Consider the following 11,843-nt stretch of genomic DNA (forward strand, 5'->3'; position numbering starts at 1 on the left):
GCGGTCCTTTGGCGGCGGTGGCGGCTGATGGCGTGGATCGGCCGGCGGAGCCCTGCAGGCCCAGATCTGGGCCCTTTTGGGTTCGATCTGGGTCAGGGTGGGCTGGTCTGGCCTCCGGCGGGTCTCCTCCGGCTGGGCTGTCGGGATGCGGTCATTGGGATCGGCGGCTCCGCGCTGCGCCGGCTGCAACACGGCGGCAGGAGCTTAACGGGCCCGTTCTGGGCCCGGCTGGGCAGGGGGTCCGGCGTGCTCCCGCGCCTGCGTCCGGTCTGCTCCTTCTTGTGCCAGTGGAGGTTGTCCCCTCCCACGTGGCTGTGGTGCTCCCGGTCCCTATCGGCGGTGGTCTCGTTTGGTTCGGCCGGCCTCGCAGTGTCTTCGATGGAGAGGCGACGGTGGTGTCCTCGTGATTGTGGTAGTGCAGGGTGGTGGGCGGTTGGCGTGGTTGAGCCGCCGGTTGGTCCTGGGTTGTGGGTTTGAGGGGTAGGGTGAAATCCCTCTCGGGTCCGCCCGGCACCGACGCGGTGACGCCTGCGGGCGCCATCAACCTTCTTGAAGGGCGTTGGGAGTACCTCTCCCCCGCTTCCCTCCGTGTACCGGGAGAAATCCTAGGATTCGTCCGGGCAGCAGCGTCGTTGTCGTCGCAGTCCTTCCTGAAGGTGTTGCTTGGTTCGCGGCGACTCGATGGCATTGGAGCGTGGTGGATATCTTCGGTGGGCGCAACGGTTGCGGGATGCTTCAGCTTTCGTTCATCCGGTGCTGCCGGCATTTCTTTCTTTTGCTTTTCTCTTGTTTTTCTTTTGGGCATGGTTGTGTTGTTTGCCCCAGCGTCGAACTTCTGGTTGTATCGGGTGGTTGCTATATTAATATAGCGGGGCGCAAGCCTATTTTGATAATATTTGAATTTTTCCAAATATAAATTTCATATTTAAAAAAATACCGGGATCCAAGAAACCCAGGAGCCAAGGTTCTCGTCTATATGAAAAAATAATTTATAATATTTGAATTTTCCAAATATAAATTTCATATTTTCAAAAATACTGGGCTCCAAGAAACCCAGGAGCCAAAATGGCACAATGTGGATGGTGTTATGATGTTGATGTGTTATCCTTGCCTTAAGACTATTTTTCATATTCTATTCTTATATGTGCGGAATTTTTTGAAAAATGCTACGTACATTGCTAAGGTAATATACATGTCACATCATATATGTGATATAACTTAAAAGTTAGGTTTTATAGTGTTGTTTTTGTTCCATGCATAGATAAAATAGCTTATAATCACCGGAGTCAAAGTTTGATCCCTTAATTTTATACTAGTCGGATCAATGCTCAAGTGCCAAAACCATATTTAGCGTTGATCGATTGTTGCACTAAAAGTGATTTTGACGATGACATGGAGTGGACGACTAGAAGAATGAAATAGGTTCAAGTCTGACTTGAAATTTTTGTTTTTTTGGCATAAAACATATTTTTTTCCTAAAGGTTGCTCATTATTTAGATCAAAATATTTAAGAAAAATAAAATGAAATATAGGATAACAACATAGACCATAAATATGTGTTAAGATTTTTTAAATGTACAAAATAAATCAATTTAATTCTTAAAATTCCATTGTTTTTCTAGTGTATTATGCATTTTAATTTCTAGTTTTTCTATTTCTATTACTTCCTTTCCCATTTTGTAAGAAACTTTCATTGTCAAACCCATTTCTTGGCATAAACATAAGAAAGCTTTGATGGGCGATGGAGGGGGAGCCCGAGAATAAATTTGGGTATATTGCGCTGACTACTTGGCCTTAATAGGTTACCTTTTTTTTAAGACGGCTTGGCCTAAAGAACCCTTGAAACCAAATACTGCTAAATAGAACTTCAGAATTTTAGATATGTGCAACATTTGTAAAAATATCAACACCTCAAATGTCCATGAATGCAGAAAACCTTCCTCGAGGATATGACTAACCAGAGACAATTTTTCAAAAACAGTCAGTTGCTAAGGATATCTAGTTATATACACATTATATAAAGTGTGTCAAGGAATACTCCAACTAATAGCTTCGCTGACTCCATGACCGAGTTGGCCCAAACTCCATGGAGCCAAATGAAGATCGAGGGACCCCTGAAGTAACTACGATTCATGGACTTTCGTGTAATTACCGAAATATGCCACCAAGAAAGATATCAGTTTAATTTAAGGTTCCCTTGTAGCCGAAACCCTAGTCATGACCCTGCTGTTGGTCACTCCTCCAGGCACCTCAACCCCATGTAGCCCTCACGACAAGCTCTTCATCCAGCCATCGTGAAAAGCTCGGCCGCCTCCCGCCTAACTCGCACTGCCTTGACACAAGCTCCTCTTCCCGCCGTCGTGATGAGCTCAACCTCCCGCCGACCTCAAGCTATCAAAGCCTCCAACCGAGACATACAACTCTCACCGCATCCTCTCCAAGGATGGCTTGCCCACCTCCTATCCATGAGATATTTCCGATCACAACATGAATATCTACATGACCTTATATTTTAGAAAAAGAGACACTGTGATGAAACTTTGCCACTCCCTCTGATCCATATTAATTGATGCTGCTCTAGTAGTACTTGAAAATGTCTCTTCAAAATGGAAAATTATTTGTGGTCCTTGACTATTGCTGGAGTCCAACACTGTCCCCTCAATTCTAATACCAGTTGGATATTCATCGCTTGGGTGTTAAACGCATACAGCACTCCGCTGCAGCAGCTCCAAAATTTCCCCATCCGAAACCCTCGCCGCATCCATCCACCGACAATGCCGCCGTCGCTGCCGGACGAGCTCCTGGAGGAGGTCTTCTTCCGCCTCCCTCCGGACGAGCCCGAGCACCTCCTGCGCGCCTCCCTCGTGAGCAAGGTCTGGCTCGGCCTCCTCTCCGACGCTGGCTTCCGTGCTCGCTACCGTGACTTCCATGGAGCTCCCCCCATGCTCGGCTTCCTTTGTTCCTCCTGGCGCCCCAACTCCGTCCGTGAGGTGGAAGATAACATCCCGCACTTCTTCCCCACCACCAAATTCCGTGCGCGCATACCCGATGATGACTGGGGGGGATGGGGCTACACTGCGTGGGACTGCCGCCACGGCCGCGTTCTCCTCGGCAGCCAGTTTTGGGACCCCGTCCCGCTCGTCGTTTGGGACCCCATGACGGGCCGCCGGAGGGAGCTGGACCAGCCCAGCCAGGTCGGCAGCAGCTTTGAGCTGGACCAGCCCAGCCAGGTCGGCAGCAGCTACGGGGCATGCGTGTGTTTTGTGAGCGCATGCGTGTCCTTGCCGATGACGGCTGATTGGAGCAAGCCGTGCTCTCATTCTCGTCTTGATAAGTGGGGCGAGCCGTGCTCTGCTCTTCATCTTGGTGGGTACACTCCATCCTGGGACGAAATGGCACCTGTCTTTGTCCAAGGCGCACTTTACGTCAATCTCGTGTACTATCAGCAAGATGATCACATTGCAATTCTCAAGTACGACCTCATGTATCTAACTGCCTATCGCTGATTGATGCACCGTTGGCTGGGCCTTTCAATCTCAATGCCGCTAGCCTCATGGCGATGGATGATAACAGTTTGGGGTTTGCACATGTGGATAAGGTAACCCTCCAATTGTGGTCAAGGCAGACGGGTTCCGACGGCATTGCCTCATGGACTCAGCGTTCTGTCATCAATCTTAATAACCATCTCTCCATTCAAAATCCCAATGAAAGACTTGGACTGATTGGATCTCTGGAGGGCACTGATACCATTTTCGTCACCATGGGCCTTGACATCTACGAGCTTAATCTCAAGACATTTCGGTGGAAGAAGCTGCAGAAGAGAGAAAAGCTTCGTGGTTTGATTCCGTACATGAGTTTCTACAGTCCACAAGGTATATTTGTATCTATAGCTATACGTCCTCTACATATTAGTTAGTGGGACAAACTAAACATTGAATGCTTAATCCGATTGAAAGTTATATTTGAAATGTGCCCGAGTAAACTTTGAATGCTATGTAATTTTGACTAATTATGCTTACTGATTGGCAATTTGTTACGGCCCCTCCTACTTCTTCAGCTACACCAGGCGCTGCTACTTCTACGACCAAGGCCCAGACGGAGATTGAGGCCCATGGCCGACCGACGCGGGCTCGCAAGGGGAGTGAGCGGTACCCGGCCCATAGCTGGGTCACTGGCTGATCGAGAGGGATATGTACCTGCGAGCGTGGAGAGGGAGGCAGGCTGGAACAAGACACAGGCGGCGGCTGGCTTCCTCCTACCCCCAATTCCCCTTTCTCCTACCCTAGAACCCGAGCTTGTATCCTAAAATTCAGTCTGTAATCGAAGAAATATCCTGAACCTTAGATCGAGAGCATAACATTTGGTATCAGCAGCCTTTCCCACCCACCACCAAACACTGGCAGGCCGATTTCCCTCCATTATCCAGACTCGCCACGGCAAGTCAGGGTGGACACGGTCCGAGCCGGTCCGGTCCCGGTCCGAGCCGGCGTTTGGACCGGACGCCGGCGGTCCGGACCGGACCGGACCGAGCAGTGTCTCGGGCCTGTTTGCAGGGACCAGACCGACAATGGCGGGCCACGAGCCGGACCGAGAGGACCGTCAGGACCGGCCAAGACATGGGCAGAGCGCGCTCTGGAGCTCCGGCGAGAGCTGTTCATCGGGGATGCAATGCTAGAGGAAGCGCAGCTCGTTGAAAAGATGTCTGGGAGCTTCAGAAGAACCAGAGAGAGCTACATGACGAAGAAGAACACCGGAGGGAGCTCATAGGCGACGAATCTGGCACGACGGCCGGTGAACAGAGATAAAAGGGACGATGTTCAATGCGGCGATGTAGGACCTCCCAGGTCGACTTCGTTGGTGGGGACGATGGACCCGAGTGTGGCGCGTCTAATGGACATAGTTTCCTGGGCCATCGAGTCCAGTGGCCGCGCGGGCGACTGCCCCGTGGCGGCGCACGTAGACGACGGCGGTTTCTTGCGCCCCGCCACGCCTGAGCCGCCATGCCCTCGCCACGCACCTGCCACGCCCCCGCCACGCCCCCGTCACGCCCCTGGCAAGCCGTCGGCACGCCCCCGCCACGCCCCAGCCACGCTCCAGCCATGCCGCAGAGTGCCGCCTTCGGTCCGCTCGGTCAAAGACCGGACCGGACCGAGGTTTTCTCGGGCCTGTTTCGAGGGACCGGACCGGCCATTTAAACTAGCGGGCCAGGACCGAGCCGGCCCGAGCCGAGCGGGCCACGAGCCGGACCGCCGGACCGGACCGTGCCGTCCACAGTTAACGGCAAGGCAACAGCCATGGAGGAAACCAACAAAGCTCTGGCGGATCTGACGGCGGCCATCAGCGCTATGTCAGCTCAGATCAGCGAGATCCACCCGGTGGTTCTCGAACTCCAAGGGTGGAGACCGGCAATTGAGCGATCGGTGGGCGATCTGCGCGCCGAGGTGGGCGAATTGCGGCAGCAACTCAAGGAGATTCGGCCGGCCCCCGCGCTGGCGCAAGACCCAGCACCGGCACGGGAGAAGGATCCGGTGCAGCCGGTCCGCCTCGCGGATTTGCCTCCCCTCCTTCCAACAACCGCAAACCTGCCTTCCCTGCTTCCACTAGTTGCGGACGCGCGCCTTCCCCGACCCAGCGACCACCTTTTGGTTCGCGGTGGCGACGGCCACGGGTCTACTGGCCACAGCAGGACTTCAGATCACCGGGGGATGTCACCGGGGGAACGAACCCCTAGGGCGCCTCCGGTCACGGGTACGCTCGATTCTCAGTTCCACATCGGAGAGAGTTCATTCATGGGAGACAGGAGTTTTGGGTATCATCGGTTTCCACCACCACCTCGTTTTGATTTTCCATTGTTCGATGGTGATGGGCCTAGAGCTTGGCGGCTTAAGTGTGAAGCTTATTTTCGTGTGTGCACATTGAGTCCGGATACTTGGGTTAGTTGTGCCACGATGTACTTCATCGATGGAGCCCTGTCTTGGTTACAGTCGAGCAAGGCACACTTGCATTTTCGAGATTGAGGGCCATTTGCGGATGCTGTGTGCGCTCAATTTGGTCGAGAAGAGTTTCAAAATTTGTTGAGGCAGTTTAATAGGCTTAGTCAGGGAGGCACTATTACTGAGTATGCCGAGCAATTCACTCAACTGATGCACAATCTCACAGCACACCACGAGTCCTGGGAGCCATCTTATTTCATTACACATTTTATTGATGGTCTACAGAAAGAAATTCGAGCTGTTGTTGTTTTGCATCGCCCAAAAACTCTTGATACTGCCGTCGATCTCGCATGCTTGCAGGAAGAGGTGCTGGACGCATTGCGGCGTGAGGACAAACGCGAGGACCGTCGGTACTCATCGGCCCATGTGCTGCGGTCGGTGCCGCGGACGGCCTTGCCACTACCACCGCCACCAGTCTCATCGCCTACAACTGTAATCGCTCAGGATAGTCGCGCGCCGACGCGGCGCAACCCTGAAGTGACTCGTCCACCTGTCCAAGACGACAAGATGGCCAACCTCAAGGCGTATCGCCGTGCGCGCGGCCTCTGTTTCACCTGCGGCGAACGCTGGGGTCGGGAGCACCGGTGCGGCCCTACGGTACAACTACATGTGGTGGAGGAATTACTGGATATGATGCGCACCGATCAAGAAGAAGATGTGGCGACTCCTATGTTGGAAATATGCCCTAGAGGCAATAATAAATTGATTATTATTATATTTCCTTGTTCATGATAATCGTTTATTATCCATGCTAGAATTGTATTGATAGGAAACTCAGATACATGTGTGGATACATAGACAACACCATGTCCCTAGTAAGCCTCTAGTTGACTAGCTCGTTAATCAATAGATGGTTATGGTTTCCTGACCATGGACATTGGATGTCGTTGATAACGGGATCGCATCATTAGGAGAATGATGTGATGGACAAGACCCAATCCTAAGCCTAGCACAAGATCATGTAGTTCGTATGCTAAAGCTTTTCTAATGTCAAGTATCATTTCCTTAGACCATGAGATTGTGCAACTCCCGGATACCGTAGGAGTGCTTTGGGTGTGCAAAACGTCACAACGTAACTGGGTGGCTATAAAGGTACACTACGGGTATCTCTGAAAGTGTCTGTTGGGTTGGCACGAATCGAGATTGGGATTTTGTCACTCCGTGTAAACGGAGAGGTATCTCTGGGCCCACTCGGTAGGACATCATTATAATGTGCACAATGTGACCAAGGGGTTGATCACGGGATGATGTGTTACGGAACGAGTAAAGAGACTTGCCGGTAACGAGATTGAACAAGGTATCGGTATACCGACGATCGAATCTCGGGCAAGTACCATACCGCTAGACAAAGGGAATTGTATACGGGATTGATTGAGTCCTTGACATCGTGGTTCATTCGATGAGATCATCGTGGAACATGTGGGAGCCAACATGGGTATCCAGATCCCACTGTTGGTTATTGACCGGAGAACATCTCGGTCATGACTACATGTCTCCCGAACCCGTAGGGTCTACACACTTAAGGTTCGATGACGCTAGGGTTATAAAGGAAGTTTGTATGTGGTTACCGAATGTTGTTAGGAGTCTCGGATGAGGTCCCGGACGTCACGAGGAGTTCCGAAATGGTCCGGAGGTAAAGATTTATATATAGGAAGTCCTGTTTCGGCCATCGGGACAAGTTTCGGGGTCATCGGTATTGTACCGGGACCACCGGAAGGGTCCCGGGGGCCCACCGGGTGGGGCCACCTGCCCCGGGGGGCCACATGGGCTGTAGGGGGTGCGCCTTGGCCTACATGGGCCAAGGGCACCAGCCCCTAGAGGCCCATGCGCCAAGATATAGGAAAAAGGGGAGAGTCCTAAAGGGGGAAGGCACCTCCGAGGTGCCTTGGGGAGGATGGACTCCTCCCCCCCTCTTAGCCGCACCCCTTCCTTGGAGGAAGGGGCAAGACTGCGCCTCCCCCCTCTCCCCTGCCCCTATATATAGTGGAGGGGAGGGAGGGCATCCATACTTGAGCCCTTGGCGCCTCCCTCCCTCCCGTGACACCTCCTCCTCTCCTGTAGGTGCTTGGCGAAGCCCTGCAGGATTGCCACGCTCCTCCATCACCACCACGCCGTTGTGCTGCTGCTGGATGGAGTCTTCCTCAACCTCTCCCTCTCTCCTTGCTGGATCAAGGCGTGGGAGACATCGTTGAGCTGTACGTGTGTTGAACGCGGAGGTGCCGTCCGTTCGGCACTAGGATCATCGGTGATCTGAATCACGACGAGTACGACTCCATCAACCCCGTTCACTTGAACGCTTCCGCTTAGCGATCTACAAGGGTATGTAGACGCACTCTCCTTCCCCTCGTTGCTGGTTTCTCCATAGATAGATCTTGGTGACACGTAGGAAAATTTTGAATTTCTGCTACGTTCCCCAACAGTGGTATCAGAGCTAGGTCTATTGCGTAGATTCTTTGCACGAGTAGAACACAAAGTAGTTGTGGGCATCGATATTGTTCAATATGCTTGCCGTTACTAGTCTTATCTTGATTCGGCGGCATCGTGGGATGAAGCGGCCCGGACCAACCTTACACGTACGCTTACGTGAGACCGGTTCCACCGACAAACATGCACTAGTTGCATAAGGTGGCTGGCGGGTGTCTGTCTCTCCCACTTTAGTCGGATCGGATTCGATGAAAAGGGTCCTTATGAAGGGTAAATAGCAATTGGCATATCACGTTGTGGTTCATGCGTAGGTAAGAAACGTTCTTGCTAGAAACCCATAGCAGCCACGTAAAACATGCAAACAACAATTAGAGGACGTCTAACTTGTTTTTGCAGGGTATGCTATGTGATGTGATATGGCCAAAAAGGATGTGATGAATGATATATGTGATGTATGAGATTGATCATGTTCTTGTAATAAGAATCACGACTTGCATGTCGATGAGTATGACAACCGGCAGGAGCCATAGGAGTTGTCTTTATTTATTTGTGACCTGCGTGTCAACTTAAACGTCATGTAATTACTTTACTTTATTGCTAACCGTTAGCCATAGTAGTAGAAGTAATAGTTGGCGAGGCAACTTCATGAAGACACGATGATGGAGATCATGATGATGGAGATCATGGTGTCATGCCGGTGACGATGATGATCATGGAGCCCCGAAGATGGAGATCAAAAGGAGCAAAGTGATGCTGGCCATATCATGTCACTATTTGATTGCATGTGATGTTTATCATGTTTATACATCTTATTTGCTTAGAACGACGGTAGTAAATAAGATGATCCCTTACAACAATTTCAAGAAGTGTTCTCCCCTAACTGTGCACCGTTGCGACAGTTCGTGTTTCGAAGCACCATGTGATGATCGGGTGTTAGATTCTAACGTTCACATACAACGGGTGTAAGACAGATTTACACACGCGAAACACTTAGGGTTAACTTGACGAGCCTAGCATGTACAGACATGGCCTCGGAACACGGAGACCGAAAGGTCGAACATGAGTCGTATAGAAGATACGATCAACATGAAGATGTTCACCGATGATGACTAGTCCGTCTCACGTGATGATCGGACACGGCCTAGTTTGACTCGGATCATGTAATCACTTAGATGACTAAAGGGATGTCTATCTAAGTGGGAGTTCATAAGATGAACTTAATTATCCTGAACATAGTCAAAAGGTTTTTGCAAATTATGTCGTAGCTCACGCTATAGTTCTACTGTTTAGATATGTTCCTAGAGAAAAATTAGTTGAAAGTTGATAGTAGCAATTATGCGGACTAGGTCCGTAAACTGAGGATTGTCCTCATTGCTTCATAGAAGGCTTATGTCCTTAATGCACCGCTCAGTGTGCTGAACCTCGAACGTTGTCTGTGATTGTTGCGAACATCTGACATACACGTTTTGATAACTACGTGATAGTTCAGTTAAACGGTTTAGAGTTGAGGCACCAAAGACGTTTTTGAAACATCACGAAACATATGAGATGTTTTGAGGGCTGAAATTGGGATTTCAGGCTCGTGCCCATGTCAAGAGGTATAAGACCTCCGATGACTTTCTTAACCTGCAAACTAAGGAGAAAAGCTCAATTGTTGAGCTTGTGCTCAGATTGTCTGAGTACAACAATCATTTGAATCGAGTGGGAGTTGATCTTCCAGATAAGACAATGCTGGTTCTCCAAAGTCATTGCCACCAAGCTGTTAGAGCTTCGTGATGAACTATAACATATCAGGGATAGATATGATGATCCTTGAGGTATTCGCGATGTTTGACACCACGAAAGTAGAAATCAAGAAGGAGCATCAATTGTTGATGGTTGGTGGAACCACTAGTTTCAAGAAGGGCAAGGGCAAGAAGGGATACTTCATGAAACGGCAAATCAGCTGCTGCTCTAGTGAAGAAATCCAAGGTAAAACCCAAACCCGAGACTAAGTGCTTCCGTAATAAGGGGAACAACCACTAGAGCAGAATTACCCTAGATACTTGGTAGATAAGAAGGCTGGCAAGGTCGATAGAAGTATATTGGATATACATTGTGTTAATGTGTACTTTGCTAGTACTCCTAGTAGCACCAGGGTATTAGATACCGGTTCGGTTGCTAAGTGTTAGTAACTCGAAACAAAAGGCTACGGAATAAACGGAGACTAGCTAAAGGTGAGCTGACGATATGTGTTGGAAGTTTTTCCAAGCTTGATATGATCAAGCATCGCACGCTCCCTCTACCAAAGAGATTGGTGTTAAACCTAAATAATTGTTATTTGGTGTTTGCGTTGAGCATAGACATGATTGGATTACGTCTATCGCAATACGGTTATTCATTTAAGGAGAATAGTGGTTACTCTGTTTATTTGAATAATACCTTCAATGGTCTTACACCTAAAATGAATGGTTTATTAAATCTCGATCGTAGTGATACACATGTTCATGCCAAAAGATAGTAATGATAGAACCACCTACTTGTGGCACTGCCACGTAAGTCATATCGGTATAAAACACATGAAGAAGCTCCATATTGATGGATCTTTGGGCTCACTCGTTTTTGAAAAGTTTGAGACATGCGAACCATGTCTATTGGTGTATATGCATGAAGAAACTCCATGCAAATGGACCGTTTTGACTCACTTGATTTTGAATCACTTGGGACATGCAAATCATACCACATGGGCAAGATGACTGAAAAGCCTCGTTTTCAGTAAGATGGAACAAGATAGCAACTTGTTGGAAGCAACACATTTTGATGTGTGCAGTCCAATGAGTGCTGAGGCATGCAGTGAATATCGTTATGTTCTTACTTCACAGATGATTCGAGTAGATGTTGAGAATATTTACTTGATGAAACACAAGTCTGAATTATTGAATGGTTCAAGTAATTTCAGAGTGAAGTAGAAGATCATTGTGACAAGAGGATAAAATGTCTATGATATGATCATAGAGATGAGTATCTGAGTTACGAGTTTTGGCACACAATTAAGACATTGTGGAAATTGTTTCACAATTAATACCGCCTAGAACACCATAGTGTGATGGTGTGTCCGAACATCATAGTTGCACCCTATTGGATATGATTCATACCATGATGTCTCTTATCGAACTGCCACGATAGTTTATGGGTTAGGCATTAAAGACAACCACATTCACTTTAAATAGGGCACCACGTAATTCCGATGAGATGACACCGTATGAATTATGGTTTAGAGAAACCTAAGTTGTCGTTTCTTAAAGGTTTGGGGCTGCGACGCTTATGTGAAAAAGTTTCAGGATTAAGCTCGAACCCAAAGCGGATAAAGTACATCTTCATAGGACACCCAAAACAGTTGGGTATACCTCCTAATTCAGATCCGAAGGCAATATGAATTGTTTCTAG

The 11,843-nt window shown here is 49.2% G+C and overlaps 1 pseudogene; it reads left to right on the forward strand.

Moving 5' to 3' along the window:
• The first annotated feature begins 2,774 nt into the window (after positions 1-2,774).
• LOC119310675 lies at positions 2,775-3,916 on the forward strand (annotated as a pseudogene).
• The last annotated feature ends 7,927 nt before the right edge of the window (positions 3,917-11,843 follow it).

This window comes from Triticum dicoccoides, chromosome 5B, assembly GCF_002162155.2.
Source record: "Triticum dicoccoides isolate Atlit2015 ecotype Zavitan chromosome 5B, WEW_v2.0, whole genome shotgun sequence".
In the NCBI taxonomy this organism is placed as follows: domain Eukaryota; kingdom Viridiplantae; phylum Streptophyta; class Magnoliopsida; order Poales; family Poaceae; genus Triticum; species Triticum dicoccoides.